The 13,657-nt window shown below is 40.5% G+C and overlaps 1 protein-coding gene and 3 pseudogenes across 2 annotated transcripts in view; 2 read left to right on the plus strand and 2 right to left on the minus strand.

The window, feature by feature from the left end:
- The window catches only part of LOC134949134 (uncharacterized), a 133,394-nt gene that overhangs the window by 62,398 nt on the left and 57,339 nt on the right, over positions 1 to 13,657 (minus strand). The gene's annotated exons all lie outside the window — the stretch shown is intronic.
- On the minus strand, positions 3,405 to 3,524 carry LOC134950724 (5S ribosomal RNA; annotated as a pseudogene).
- On the plus strand, positions 10,571 to 10,690 carry LOC134953501 (5S ribosomal RNA; annotated as a pseudogene).
- Positions 10,919 to 11,038, plus strand: LOC134952617 (5S ribosomal RNA; annotated as a pseudogene).

The following is a 13,657-nucleotide window of genomic DNA, read 5'->3' on the forward strand; positions in this document are numbered from 1 at the left end:
CTAATTCCTTTGTGCTGTTTTACATTTTATTTATAAATTACTGTAATGTTGACTGCGTATTAATTTAATGTTTTAGTTAAAGGTAGCAAGTATAAAATGAGTTATTTCTTCAAAGTATGCTTTTATCTGTGTATGTTTTATGGAAATAGAGCATCATTGGGGCCACATGTCCCACATTGCATGTCACTTGGGATTCCCTGCTGTTTTAGCTGTGACTTGCACTTGGCAATCCTGCGCTCACACCCACTAGTTTTATGACATCTGTTTGATTAGCCCCTCAGGCATGACTGGGGTGTATTAGTGAGCCTGAGGTGGCGCACACGCTGGGTAATATGGGATTGGGTGAGAGCCGGAACAGTCAGACCAGACTGGCTCCCTGAACAGACCCCTGCCGAGGTTGAGGTCTCTGTGCATGTCCCCATGTATGTGACAGCTGTCACACTGCATACGGTGCAGGGAGACACGTTACAACCTCCTTCTGCCTGCAGAGATACTGGGAGCAGCACGGCCAAAATGGATTGGACTCCGGAATGCTGGAACGGTTCCCTGCATCAACTTTTGCTGCTGTGGAGGTCTCTGTGTGTGTCCCCATGTACGTGACAGCTGTCGTACAGCAAACGTTGCAGGAAGACACATGAACACAGCTCCACAGTAACGGAGATCGCTGCAGGGAGGCGGTACAGACCTATCCGGCTTTCACCCAATCCCAGCTAATATCACACATCTATTGTAATTTCTCATACGTCCTAGAGGATGCTGAGGTCCACTTTAGTACCATGGGGTATAGACGGATCCACAGGAGACATGGGCACTTTAAGACTTTCAAAGGGTGTGAACTGGCTCCTCCCTCTATGCCTCTCCTCCAGACCTCAGTTTTAGAATTGTAGCTCCCTGCTGCTGACCTGGTGGACGCTGGTTGGAATTCAGATGACCCTTTACCTTCAGGGAGAGCTGACCCGACGGTGGATCTGCGCAACAGGTTCCTCCTCCCTCCTCCCTCATCCCTCCTCCTTCCTTTTTCATCTTTGTTTTGCCTCTGGCTGTCGGTACATATGCACGCCCCTGTCACTGAGTCTTATGTTATTGGGTAGCGGGGTGGGGGTGTGCATCAATTATATTTTTTATTAATTGGACTGAGATGCGAATTAGCGGCAGGGGGGCCGAGGTGGTTGATGGTGGGAATTTGTAGGACATTGGTGGGGGCGGCGGCCATTGGTGTGTTCAGCAGCCATTAGTGGGGGTGGTAGCAGGAATCGGCTTGGCGGTGGTAGGGGTCATCGGCGGGACTCGGTGGACATTATGGCTGCAGTGCCTCACCAGCCACTGACCTCACCGCACGCCACTGTACTGTCTGGTATTGTATGTAGCCACATTGTACTGTCTGGTATTGTACTATATGTAGCCACATTGTACTGTCTGGTATTGTACTGTATAAAGCCACATTGTACGGTCTGGTATTGTATATGTAATGACATTATACAGTCTGGTATTGTACTGTATGTAGCCACATTGCACAGTCTGGTATTGTACTGTATGTAGCCACATTGTACAGTCTGGTATTGTATATGTAACCACATTGTACTGTCTGGTATTGTATATGTAGCCACATTGTACAGTCTGGTATTGTACTGTATGTAGCCACATTGTACAGTCTGGTATTGTATATGTATCCACATTGTACTGTCTGGTACTATATGTAGCCACATTGTACAGTCTGGTATTGTACTGTATGAGCCACATTGTACTGTCTGGTATTGTATATAACCACATTGTACAGTCTGGTATTGTACTGTATGTAGCCACATTGTACAGTTTGGTATTGTATATGTAACCACATTGTACTGTCTGGTATTGTACTGTGTGTAGCCACATTGAACAGTCTGGTATTGTATATGTAACCACATTGTACTGTCTGGTACTGTGTGTTGCCACATTGAACAGTCTGGTATTGTACAGTACATGTACCCACATTGTACTGTCTGGTATTGTACTGTATGTAGCCACATTGTACAGTCTGGTATTGTATATATAACCACATTGTACTGTCTGGTACTATATGTAGCCACATTGTACAGTCTGGTATTGTACTGTATGAGCCACATTGTACTGTCTGGTATTGTATATAACCACATTGTACAGTCTGGTATTGTACTGTATGTAGCCACATTGTACAGTTTGGTATTGTATATGTAACCACATTGTACTGTCTGGTATTGTACTGTGTGTAGCCACATTGAACAGTCTGGTATTGTATATGTAACCGCATTGTACTGTCTGGTACTGTGTGTAGCCACATTGAACAGTCTGGTATTGTACAGTACATGTACCCACATTGTACTGTCTGGTATTGTACTATAATATGTAGCCACATTGTACAGTCTGGTATTGTACTGTATGTAGCTACATTGTACAGTCTGGTATTGTATATGTAACCACATTGTACTGTCTGGTATTCTACTGTATGTAGTAGTGATGAGCGGGATCCGAACCCCCCCGAACTTCACCCATTTTACACGGTTCCGAGGCAGACTCGAATCTTCCCGCCTTGCTCGATTAACCAGGGCGCCCCCGAATGTCATCATCCCGCTGTCGGATTCTCGTGAGATTCGTATTCTATATAAGGAGCCGCGCATCGCCGCGATTTCCACTCGTGCTTTGGAGATGATAGCAAGAGGACGTGGCTGCGTTCTCTCAGTTTCTGTGTTCAGTGTGCTGCAAATATCTGTGCTCAGTGTGCTGCAAATATCTGTGCTCAGTGTGCTTGCAAATATCTGTGCTCAGTGTGCTTGCAAATATCTGTGCTCAGTGTGCTGAAAATATCTACGTTAACTGCCTGAAAAACGCTCCATATCTGTGCTGCATTGTAGTATATAGTAGGAGGACAGTGCAGAATTTTGCTGTGACCACCAGTATATATATAGCAGTACGGTACAGTAGTCCACTGCTCTACCTCTGTGTCGTCAAGTATACTATGCATCCATGACAGTCGAGAAAAAACCAAAACAAAGAAGTGTTGGAAAATAGACTCTTTTTTGGGAGCACTCTAATTCAGAGGGTGGCAATGTAATTTATTAATACTGATAAAACCATTTTTATTAGGTAACACATAGAATAAAATTTAAGGAGTATCTACGTGAAAAATTAGAAGCTTTGCGAAAATATAGAATAGATTATAAATAATACGTGATATCCATATCACAATATACCAGTTGCCGGAGATTAAGGGCTGTGGTAACAGAATTCATTAATCATTGCACATTTAGACTCATGTAATGTATGACCATCATTTGTTCAGCAGATATCCATTGTGGATTACAATAAATGCAGAAAGTTAAATCATAGGTCATGTGAGAGTCGGGTACCCAGTAGTATATATGTAGGTGACACTGTATAGGGGAGTCAATTTCTTGCAGTACCAGGGTGTTCAGAGGTGGTCTCCCATCCTAGTACTAACCCGGCCTTTCACTGCTTAGCTTCCAAGGTCAGAAGAGATTGGGCATCTCCAGTGATGTATGACCGCAAATATTGTACTCACCCTCTTGGGTCACCTAAGTGTATGCAGCCACCTGGTTTAGTCACCCTGTGACATAGCAGCCACAAATAAGATATGAGCATGGGTGACGGCCTGTTTTGTGGAAAGAAGGTTACACAACATCCACAAATAGGGCTTGCCTTTCAGCGATGCAAACCAATTTTTTGGAGATCCAAATACCCAATATTTTGGGTGCGGATGACACTATAGGGGAATCAATTTGTTCAAAGGTGGTCACCCATCCTCTTACTGCTTAGCTTCCAAGGTCAGAAGATATTGGGCATCTCCAGTGAGGTATGACCGCAAATATTGTACTCACCCTCCTGAGTCATCCAGGTTTATAAATTATGATTGGCAGAAATTGAGATTTATATATACATATGGTACAATGGTCAAAAAAATAAATGAGATAATGTGCAGCCACCTGGCTTAGTCACCCTGTGACATATCAACCACAGATAACAGTATACATATGAGTGAAGGCCTATTATGTGGGTAAAATTCCTGAACACCACACAATGTCCACAATTAGGACTTGCCTTTCACTCCTAGAAACGCCCAAAGGGCACCAGAACGGCCGTGCCAAATTCAGTCACTATATAAGTGCAGGATATAATTATGCTGCACAGCATGAATATGGCAATAAGTTTTCAAAATAATCAATTATAATACACCCTTATGCACTAAACCAGACAATAGCTGTGAGATGCCTGATGCCTAGAACCTCTAATGAGTACCTGCGTGATTATAGGAAAGCAGGCTAGAACTAGGTGCTTGTAGATAATTTGCACAATTTTTGATTTGCTTGAGCCTAATGAGCTCTAAGTTCAGAGCATTTGCTGAAATTTGCTATTGTTGAATATAGAAATTTCAAAGGAGAAACACAGTCAATGATACCTGTAAAATTGATATTAGCTTGCTATAGGTGTTTATAGCAAGTATAGATAATCCCAGCTATATATACCTTAATGCGAAAGGTATACAGTCCTTGTGGTATTGCTGGTTGGGACAGTTTATCCAGTATTGCTCTTTAACATAGTATAGGAGTGACAATGTGACTGGAGAATATAGTATCACTTCTAATGGCTGCTAATTGCTCAAGGAAAAAAGGAAAAAAAGAAAAAGAGAAGAAAAAATTGTGCTGACAAGCTGATAAGTTTATGTGCAGATCGCAAAAAACGGAGTGCGGGGTATACGATACCAGCTCCGATCTTGATGCTGTCGCTGTAAGACCCGCCTATTGCCGTGCCCGTGCTCCAGGGGCTCCAGGGGCTGCAGCGGCGTGTGGTCGAGGTCTCCCCGTTCAGAAGACGGAGCTATGCGGCCGTTGCCTGGTGACCGTCCTCGGGATTCCGGCTAGTGCGGTCACGTGTGCGCATCACGTGATCGCAGTACTTCCTCCTGACGTACGTTTCGCATTGTATGCTTGATCACAGGACGTGATGTGTTAGCTGGGAGTTGCAGTTTTTAAACAGGAGTACTAATGGTTAATTGGACCTAATAATTGTTAAACACTGGGTCAACCCATATTGGGTCATTTAATTGCATGGTTGAGGATCTTCCTTATAGTTTGTTATGGGACGGGAATTAAAGATATATAGATAATGTGTATGATTTCCAGTGTGTGGTTTGCAGGAGGTGGATTAATAAAGACTGTATCCTGAGATCATGGTTAAATATATATTTCAGTTGAATTAATTAAAAGGCTAAGTTCATTAATTAACTTATGTGAAGTATCGTTAGGTGTAATGAATTAATAACTTACGGTGCAGTATATAATTAAATATATAAATTATTATAATGAATCAATAAAAAGCTTTGTCTAAACCAATGTGTGTGTATAATTTATTAAACAATAAACAGCTTTTAAATAGCACTGGATGTAAGAAGATTATAAAAGTGATAAAATTATATTTATAAAATAATGTGTTATATGTTTAGAAAATGTATTTATATAGTGAATAAAATTTCAGAGGAGGAAAAATTGATAAATATGGGATGGAGTGTATTAGAATAAGGTATAATAAATTATAATAATAATTATGAAATATAATAAAAATTATTATCAAAATAATATAATTTAAAATAAATAAAATAAAATATAAAATAAAATGAGATATGGGAGTGTAAAGATAAATGTGCAAATAGGGAAAGATTAATAAGGGATAGAATATCTAGGAATAGGAGTGGTAAGAAAAGAGGGGTTGTCTTTAATGCATAGGTGCACATGGAACGGTGCACGAAGAGCCCATTGTAAAACTCATGTGATAAAAAGTGAGAATTGTGCATGTTACGTGAGCAGTGTGGTGCATATATTAATATGGGCTGGTAATGCAATGGGGTGTGCAAATAATGTGTTTAAAATAGTATGAATGCAGTAAACTTATATATATGATGATGGTCCATGATCAATAAGGTACTGGTTGCCGTGGATGATAATGGGCATTAGTTCAGAAATACTCCATAATTTATATTTTCATTCATCCCTGCTGGATATATGGATCCGAGCTTGAAAATCCACTCACTCTCTTTTCTAAGCAGACTTTCGGTGAGGTTGCCCCCTCGAATCCCCAGTCTTATCCTTTCCAAGCCAAAGACTTTTAGTTCTTCCCACCTACTTTCATGATACGTATAGAAATGACGGGCGACAGATGTCAGTTGTTTCATCTTGGCTTTATCTGAAGCGGCATTGCGGATAGATCCTATGTGCTCTAGAATGCACTGTTTAAAGGGACGCGTTGTCATGCCTATATACTTTTGATTGCAGCTGCATCTAAGGCAGTAGATGACCCCTTCAGTTAAACAGTTCAATGAATTTCACATAAACAAAAATAAATACCTGGGACTTTCTAACCTTACCCGACAAGAAAGAACTGCCATTAAAGAAATACAGACATGGCATGACGTTGTCATTAAGCCCTCAGATAAAGGGGGCAACATTGTCATCTGGCCTCAAACGGATTATATCAAGGAAGCAAGGCGACAACTGGAAACCACTAACTGTTACAAACGAATTCTACGTAATCCACTTCAGAACTACAAAATAATTTATGACAACATTATTAATCAAGCACAAGCACAAGGTACAATTACCAAACAGGAGTATGATTATCTATCAATCCAGAATCCCAAAATTCCCACGTTCTATATGTTGCCTAAAATTCATAAAAATATCTATAACCAACCAGGGAGACCCATTGTGTCTGGTATAGGGGGCTTAACAGAAAGAGCTAGTATTTTCCTTGATCTGCACCTCCGGCAATTTGTCTTAGATCTTCCTTCATACGTCCAGGACACAACTGACATATTAAGGAAAGTACATGATCTAAAACTAGAGGATAACCAATATCTGGTATCACTAGATGTTGAGGCATTATATACCTCTATAAGTCACCAAGATGGGGTAAGAGCTGTAGAACATTTTCTACATAATGAAAGAAGAAAAGATTTTCATCTCTTTCTCATTAAGCTACTTCACTTTGTGCTACATTATAACTTTTTTACATTTAACGGTCAATTCTACCTCCAAACAAGAGGCACGGCTATGGGGGCAGCCTGTGCACCTACATATGCCAACATATTTCTCGGATGGTGGGAGAGGGAAGTCGTCTTCAAGGATACCAATGATATTTTTACAACCCACGTTATCATGTGGAATCGTTACATAGACGATATCCTTATGATCTGGAAAGGCGATTTACCGCTACTGCACCAATTTATTGAACATCTCAATAACAATAATTTCAATATCCATCTCACGCATACTATAAGTCAGTCAGAACTACCCTTTCTAGATCTATTGATCTATAAAAACCGAGAAGGAATGATTGCAACAAATCTATACCGAAAGAGCACAGCAACAAACACACTGTTACGCCAGACTAGTTCTCATTTCCCTCCTACTATAGAGAATATACCGAAAGGTGAATTTCTCCGTCTCCGCAGAAATTGCTCAGATGATAAAGAATTTAAAGTGCAAAGTATGGATTTGACTAAGAGACTGTGTGAGAGAGGATATAGTAAAACTTCAATCAAAAAAGCCATAAAAACAGTTAAATCCATAAAAAGAGAGGATATCATCTTCAAAAAAGATCCCAAAGACAAGAGCACCGATAAAACTATCCGCTTTGTTGGGAATTTCTGTCAAGAATGGAGAAAGGTCCAGGAGGCAATACAAAAACATTGGCATATTTTACACGCAGACCCGACCATGTCTAAAAATCTGGGCCCCAAAGTCGCCATGAGTTGGCGCAGATCAAAAAATCTGAGGGATAGATTCGTACGGAGTCATTTTCAAAATTTCCTACTAAACAACCTGTAGTCACAGGCACATATCCCTGCGGAAGATGCAAAGTTTGCAAACATATTGATCCTACAAAGGAAATAGAGGATAAATATGGGGAAACAATACAGATTGTGGATTACATGAACTGTTTAACTGAAGGGGTCATCTACTGCCTTAGATGCAGCTGCAATCAAAAGTATATAGGCATGACAACGCGTCCCTTTAAACAGCGCATTCTAGAGCACATAGGATCTATCCGCAATGCCGCTTCAGATAAAGCCAAGATGAAACAACTGACATCTGTCGCCCGTCATTTCTATACGTGTCATGAAAGTAGGTGGGAAGAACTAAAAGTCTTTGGCTTGGAAAGGATAAGACTTGGGATTCGAGGGGGCAACCTCACCGAAAGTCTGCTTAGAAAAGAGAGTGAGTGGATTTTCAAGCTCGGATCCATATATCCAGCAGGGATGAATGAAAATATAAATTATGGAGTATTTCTGAACTAATGCCCATTATCATCCACGGCAACCAGTACCTTATTGATCATGGACCATCATCATATATATAAGTTTACTGCATTCATACTATTTTAAACACATTATTTGCACACCCCATTGCATTACCAGCCCATATTAATATATGCACCACACTGCTCACGTAACATGCACAATTCTCACTTTTTATCACATGAGTTTTACAATGGGCTCTTCGTGCAATTGTTTTTATAAAATATTTTTTATCCTGCCCTCATATAGTTTTAACACATACACACTTTCATTTCACATTTTTCACTACACTATAGCCATAAATATTTCACCGTTCCATGTGCACCTATGCATTAAAGACAACCCCTCTTTTCTTACCACTCCTATTCCTAGATATTCTATCCCTTATTAATCTTTCCCTATTTGCACATTTATCTTTACACTCCCATATCTCATTTTATTTTATATTTTATTTTATTTATTTTAAATTATATTATTTTGATAATAATTTTTATTATATTTCATAATTATTATTATAATTTATTATACCTTATTCTAATACACTCCATCCCATATTTATCAATTTTTCCTCCTCTGAAATTTTATTCACTATATAAATAAATTTTCTAAACATATAACACATTATTTTATAAATATAATTTTATCACTTTTATAATCTTCTTACATCCAGTGCTATTTAAAAGCTGTTTATTGTTTAATAAATTATACACACACATTGGTTTAGACAAAGCTTTTTATTGATTCATTATAATAATTTATATATTTAATTATATACTGCACCGTAAGTTATTAATTCATTACACCTAACGATACTTCACATAAGTTAATTAATGAACTTAGCCTTTTAATTAATTCAACTGAAATATATATTTAACCATGATCTCAGGATACAGTCTTTATTAATCCACCTCCTGCAAACCACACTCTGGAAATCATACACATTATCTATATATCTTTAATTCCCGTCCCATAACAAACTATAAGGAAGATCCTCAACCATGCAATTAAATGACCCAATATGGGTTGACCCAGTGTTTAACAATTATTAGGTCCAATTAACCATTAGTACTCCTGTTTAAAAACTGCAACTCCCAGCTAACACATCACGTCCTGTGATCAAGCATACAATGCGAAACGTACGTCAGGAGGAAGTACTGCGATCACGTGATGCGCACACGTGACCGCACTAGCCGGAATCCCGAGGACGGTCACCAGGCAACGGCCGCATAGCTCCGTCTTCTGAACGGGGAGACCTCGACCACACGCCGCTGCAGCCCCTGGAGCCCCTGGAGCACGGGCACGGCAACAGGCGGGTCTTACAGCGACAGCATCAAGATCGGAGCTGGTATCGTATACCCCGCACTCCGTTTTTTGCGATCTGCACATAAATTTATCAGCTTGTCAGCACAATTTTTTCTTCTCTTTCTCTTTTTTTTTCTTTTTTCCTTTTTTCCTTGAGCAATTAGCAGCCATTAGAAGTGATACTATATTCTCCAGTCACATTGTCACTCCTATACTATGTTAAAGAGCAATACTGGATAAACTGTCCCAACCAGCAATACCACAAGGACTGTATACCTTTAGCATTAAGGTATATATAGCTGGGATTATCTATACTTGCTATAAACACCTATAGCAAGCTAATATCAATTTTACAGGTATCATTGACTGTGTTTCTCCTTTGAAATTTCTATATTCAACAATGGCAAATTTCAGCAAATGCTCTGAACTTAGAGCTCATTAGGCTCAAGCAAATCAAAAATTGTGCAAATTATCTACAAACACCTAGTTCTAGCCTGCTTTCCTATAATCACGCAGGTACTCATTAGAGGTTCTAGGCATCAGGCATCTCACAGCTATTGTCTGGTTTAGTGCATAAGGGTGTATTATAATTGATTATTTTGAAAACTTATTGCCATATTCATGCTGTGCAGCATAATTATATCCTGCACTTATATAGTGACTGAATTTGGCACGGCCGTTCTGGTGCCCTTTGGGCGTTTCTAGGAGTGAAAGGCAAGTCCTAATTGTGGACATTGTGTGGTGTTCAGGAATTTTACACACATAATAGGCCTTCACTCATATGTATACTGTTATCTGTGGTTGATATGTCACAGGGTGACTAAGCCAGGTGGCTGCACATTATCTCATTTAATTTTTTGACCATTGTACCATATGTATATATAAATCTCAATTTCTGCCAATCATAATTTATAAACCTGGATGACTCAGGAGGGTGAGTACAATATTTGCGGTCATACCTCACTGGAGATGCCCAATCTCTTCTGACCTTGGAAGCTAAGCAGTGAAAGGCCGGGCTAGTAAGAGGATGGGTGACCACCTTTGAACACCCAGGTACTGCAACAAATTGATTCCCCTATAGTGTCATCCGCACCCAAAATATTGGGTATTTGGATCTCCAAAAAATTGGTTTGCATCGGTGAAAGGCAAGCCCTATTTGTGGATGCTGTGTAACCTTCTTTCCACAAAACAGGCCGTCACCCGTGCTCATATCTTATTTGTGGCTGCTATGTCACAGGGTGACTAAACCAGGTGGCTGCATACACTTAGGTGACCCAAGAGGGTGAGTACAATATTTGCGGTCATACATCACTGGAGATGCCCAATCTCTTCTGACCTTGGAAGCTAAGCAGTGAAAGGCCGGGTTAGTACTAGGATGGCAGACCACCTCTGAACACCCTGGTACTGCAAGAAATTGACTCCCCTATACAGTGTCACCTACATATATACTACTGGGTACCCGACTCTCACATGACCTATGATTTAACTTTCTGCATTTATTGTAATCCACAATGGATATCTGCTGAACAAATGATGGTCATACATTACATGAGTCTAAATGTGCAATGATTAATGAATTCTGTTACCACAGCCATTAATCTCCGGCAACTGGTATATTGTGATATGGATATCACGTATTATTTATAATCTGTTCTATATTTTCGCAAAGCTTCTAATTTTTCACGTAGATACTCCTTAAATTTTATTCTATGTGTTACCTAATAAAAATGGTTTTATCAGTATTAATAAATTACATTGCCACCCTCTGAATTAGAGTGCTCCCAAAAAAGAATCTATTTTCCAACACTTCTTTGTTTTGGTTTTTTCTCGACTGCTTAAATTTGACTCTTGGGAGCACCACTGAAAGCAACAATTATTGGTACTAGGATTGATTATCCATATACCCCTAGTTGCTATATCTAGAAGCAATTCAGGGATAATTCAGTTTTTCAGAGGCTACTATTTATCAGATTGAGGACTTGTGCGGTTCCCAACACTTTTCTTCTAATACTATGCATCCATACCTGTGCTGCATTTTAGTTGTGCGCAGCATATAGTAGGAGGACAGTGCAGAATTTTGCTGTGACCACCAGTATATATATAGCAGTACGGTACAGTAGTCCACTGCTCTACCTCTGTGTCGTCAAGTATACTATGCATCCATACCTGTGCTGCATTTTAGTTGTGCGCAGTATATAGTAGGAGGACAGTGCAGAATTTTGCTGACCACCAGTATATATATAGCAGTACGGTACAGTAGTCCACTGCTCTACCTCTGTGTCGTCAAGTATACTATGCATCCATACCTTTGCTGCATTTTAGTTGTGTGCAGTATATAGTAGGAGGACAGTGCAGAATTTTGCTGACCACCAGTATATATATAGCAGTACGGTACAGTAGTCCACTGCTCTACCTCTGTGTCGTCAAGTATACTATGCATCCATACCTGTGCTGCATTTTAGTTGTGCGCAGTATATAGTAGGAGGACAGTGCAGAATTTTACTGACCACCAGTATATATATAGCAGTACGGTACAGTAGTCCATTGCTCTACCTCTGTGTCGTCAAGTATACTACAAAAGTTCAGTAAATTGACCCAAAAATCTAAATTAAAAGCATCTGATGAGAAGCGTAAACTTGCCAAAATGCCATTTACGATACGGAGTGGCAAGGAACGGCTGAGGCCCTGGCCTATGTTCATGGCTAGTGGTTCAGATTCACATGAGGATGGAAGCACTCATCCTCTCGCTAGAAAACTGCAGTGCCGGTCCTAGATGGGCCAGGTGTTTGTGTCGGCCACTTGGGTCGCTTAGCTTAGCCATCCAGCGACCTTGGTGCAACTCTTTTTTTCTTTGCATCATGTGCTGTTTGGGGACTATTTTTTAAATCAGCCATCCTGTCTGACACTGCAGTGCCACTCCTAGATGGGCCAGGTGTTTGTGTCGGCCACTTGGGTCGCTTAGCTTAGCCATCCAGCGACCTTGGTGCACCTCTTTTTTTCTTTGCATCATGTGCTGTTTGGGGACTATTTTTTGAAGTGCCATCCTGTCTGACACTGCAGTGCCACTCCTAGATGGGCCAGGTGTTTGTGTCGGCCACTTGGGTAGCTTAGCTTAGCCATCCAGCGACCTTGGTGCACCTTTTTTTTTCTTTGCATCATGTGCTGTTTGGGGACTATTTTTTGAAGTGCCATCCTGTCTGACACTGCAGTGCCACTCCTAGATGGGCCAGGTGTTTGTTTCGGCCACTTGGGTCACTTAGCTTAGCCATCCAGCGACCTTGGTGCACTTCTTTTTTTCTTTGCATCATGTGCTGTTTGGGGACCATTTTTTGAAGTGCCATCCTGTCTGACACTGCAGTGCCACTCCTAGATAGGCCAGGTGTTTGTGTCGGCCACTTGGGTCGCTTAGCTTAGCCATCCAGCGACCTTGGTGCACCTCTTGTTTTCTTTGCATCATGTGCTGTTTGGGGACTATTTTTTTGAAGTGCCATCCTGTCTGACACTGCAGTGCCACTCCTAGATGGGCCAGGTGTTTGTGTCGGCCACTTGGGTCGCTTAGCTTAGTCATCCAGCGACCTCTGTGCAAATTTTAGGACTAAAAATAATATTGTGAGGTGTGAGGTGTTCAGAATAGACTGGAAATGAGTGTAAATTATGGTTATTGAGGTTAATAATTAGAGATGAGCGCCGGAAATTTTTCGGGTTTTGTGTTTTGGTTTTGGGTTCGGTTCCGCGGCCGTGTTTTGGGTTCGACCGCGTTTTGGCAAAACCTCACCGAATTTTTTTTGTCGGATTCGGGTGTGTTTTGGATTCGGGTGTTTTTTTCAAAAAACCCTAAAAAACAGCTTAAATCATAGAATTTGGGGGTCATTTTGATCCCAAAGTATTATTAACCTCAAAAACCATAATTTACACTCATTTTCAGTCTATTCTGAATACCTCACACCTCACAATATTATTTTTAGTCCTAAAATTTGCACCGAGGTCGCTGTGTGAGTAAGATAAGCGACCCTAGTGGCCGACACAAACACC

The sequence above is a fragment of the Pseudophryne corroboree genome, chromosome 8, assembly GCF_028390025.1.
Source record: "Pseudophryne corroboree isolate aPseCor3 chromosome 8, aPseCor3.hap2, whole genome shotgun sequence".
Classification (NCBI taxonomy): Eukaryota; Metazoa; Chordata; class Amphibia; order Anura; family Myobatrachidae; genus Pseudophryne; species Pseudophryne corroboree.